Below are 3206 nucleotides of genomic sequence, written 5' to 3'. Positions count from 1 at the left end.
ATATGAACCGCAGGAAGGAGGAGCTAAAAAGGATTTACACGCTGTAAAAAGTCCACGCCTTGTTGGTTCTTGAAAAAATATTCTTTAAAAAATCCACGCCTTTGGTAGTCCTTGAAAAAATATTCTTTAAAAAATCCACGCCTTTGGTAGTCCTTGAAAAAATATTCTTTAAAAAATCCACGCCTTTGGTAGTCCTTGAAAAAATATTCTTTAAAAAATCCACGCCTTTGGTAGTCCTTGAAAAAATATTCTTTAAAAAATCCACGCCTTTGGTAGTCCTTGAAAAAATATTCTTTAAAAAATCCACGCCTTTGGTAGTCCTTGAAAAAATATTCTTTAAAAAATCCACGCCTTTGGTAGTCCTTGAAAAAATCCACGCCTTTGGTAGTCCTTGAAAAAATATTCTTTAAAAAATCCACGCCTTTGGTAGTCCTTGAAAAAATCCACGCCTTTGGTAGTCCTTGAAAAAATATTCTTTAAAAAATCCACGCCTTTGGTAGTCCTTGAAAAAATCCACGCCTTTGGTAGTCCTTGAAAAAATATTCTTTAAAAAATCCACGCCTTTGGTAGTCCTTGAAAAAATATTCTTTAAAAAATCCACGCCTTTGGTAGTCCTTGAAAAAATATTCTTTAAAAAATCCACGCCTTTGGTAGTCCTTGAAAAAATATTCTTTAAAAAATCCACGCCTTTGGTAGTCCTTGAAAAAATATTCTTTTAAAAATCCACGCCTTTGGTAGTCCTTGAAAAAATATTCTTTTAAAAATCCACGCCTTTGGTAGTCCTTGAAAAAATATTCTTTAAAAAATCCACGCCTTTGGTAGTCCTTGAAAAAATATTCTTTAAAAAATCCACGCCTTTGGTAGTCCTTGAAAAAATATTCTTTAAAAAATCCACGCCTTTGGTAGTCCTTGAAAAAATATTCTTTTAAAAATCCACGCCTTTGGTAGTCCTTGAAAAAATATTCTTTAAAAAATCCACGCCTTTGGTAGTCCTTGAAAAAATATTCTTTAAAAAATCCACGCCTTTGGTAGTCCTTGAAAAAATATTCTTTAAAAAATCCACGCCTTTGGTAGTCCTTGAAAAAATATTCTTTTAAAAATCCACGCCTTTGGTAGTCCTTGAAAAAATATTCTTTTAAAAATCCACGCCTTTGGTAGTCCTTGAAAAAATATTCTTTTAAAAATCCACGCCTTTGGTAGTCCTTGAAAAAATATTCTTTTAAAAATCCACGCCTTTGGTAGTCCTTGAAAAAATATTCTTTAAAAAATCCACGCCTTTGGTAGTCCTTGAAAAAATATTCTTTAAAAAATCCACGCCTTTGGTAGTCCTTGAAAAAATATTCTTTAAAAAATCCACGCCTTTGGTAGTCCTTGAAAAAATATTCCTTAAAAAATCCACGCCTTTGGTAGTCCTTGAAAAAATATTCTTTAAAAAATCCACGCCTTTGGTAGTCCTTGAAAAATATTCTTTAAAAAATCCACGCCTTTGGTAGTCCTTGAAAAAATATTCTTTAAAAAATCCACGCCTTTGGTAGTCCTTGAAAAAATATTCTTTAAAAAATCCACGCCTTTGGTAGTCCTTTCAGGAAAAAGAAGAAAGAGCAAGAAAAACGTGAGCGAGAGCAAATCGAGATGTACAGGAGTCAGAATGAAGTCTGAAAATTCTACCAACGGGTAAAACACCAAACCGAAGGCTTTGGTGCAGGCACATCCTCCTGTAGAGATGAAGAAGGAAACCTGGTGACAGATACAGACAACGTGTTGAGGATCTGGAAGGAATATTTTGAAAAGTTTCTGATATCAAATAGTGGCAGTGAAGTGGATACCCCAGAACCAATAATAGATGACGGTATAGAGTGTATACCACCTAGCCAAGGTGATGTCCGAATAGCAATCAATCGGCTGAAGAATAATAATGCAGCAGGTGCCGATGGGTTACAAGCCGAACTATTCAAGACTGGTGGTCAGATGCTGGTAAGGAGCATGCACCAGCTGTATAGTACAATTTAGCTCGAGGAATGCATGCCAAATTATTGGAACTTCAGCATCCTGTGTCCCGTGCACAAAAAAGGAGACAAGACGATATGTGCCAACTATAGAGGAATAAGTCTTCTTCCCATCACATATAAAGTGCTATCCAGAGTGAATGACTGAAGCCAATGTGAACGACTGAAGCCAATGGCCTGGCAAATCCACCATTGAACAGATTTTCACTCTGCGCCAAATCCTGGAAAAAAAGCACACGAAAAACACATCGACACATGCCACCTATTCGTCGACTATAAAGCCGCATTCGACAGCCCTATCCGTTGGGAGGTGTATAAAGCTATGTCTGCGTTTGGCATTCCTGCAAAATTAATTCGGCTATGCAGGATAACTTTAACTGGCACAAGATCAGCAGTTAACGTCGGAAAGGACCTCTCGGAGCCCTTTAATACCGAACGAGGATTCAGACAAGTTGATAGTTTGTCGTGTGACCACTTTAACATCCTACTGGAAAAGGTCATACGAGAGGCAAAAGTGAACAGAAATGGCACTCTGTACACCACACAGCATATGTTACTCGCCTACGGCGATGACATCGACATAATGGGTCGAACATTGCGTGCGGTAACAGCCACCTTTGAACAAATTGAGAAGGAGTCTGCCAAAGTGGGTCTGGCAGTAAACGGCGAGAAGACCAAGCTGATGGTATCGACGAGCAAGACGTACAGTAGACTCGGACCAACAGTGGAACTTGAGAACTGCAGCTTCGAGGTAGTCAAAGATTTTATATACCTTGGTACCGCCATAAATAAAACTAATGACATCAGTTTTGAAATTCGGAGAAGGATAGTGTTGGCCAACAGATGCTACTATGGTCTACGTAAGCAGTTCAGAAGCAAGGCCACCTCCCGCCAGACCAAACTCACACACTACAAGACGCTTATACTACCCGTGCTATTATATGGATCTGAAGCATGGGTACTTACGCAAGCAGACGAGTCAGCTCCTGGAGTGTTTGAGAGAAAAATTCTCCGAAAGATCTATGGGTCGATCTGCGTTGATGGTGAATGTCGCCGTCGAATGAACCATGAGTTGTACCAGCTATTCTCGGACATCGACATTGTTAGACGTATTGAGCTGCAGCGACTTCGTTGGCTAGGTCATGTTGTGAGAATGGATGAAGATGCCCCAGCCCAGAAGGTATATAAAAGCGACCCAGC

This window comes from Musca vetustissima, unplaced genomic scaffold (assembly GCF_032173495.1).
Source record: "Musca vetustissima isolate MV318-11 ecotype Yass unplaced genomic scaffold, APGP_CSIRO_Mvet_v1 utg7851, whole genome shotgun sequence".
NCBI lineage: Eukaryota > Metazoa > Arthropoda > Insecta > Diptera > Muscidae > Musca > Musca vetustissima.
Note: the sequence above shows the minus strand (reverse complement) of the source record.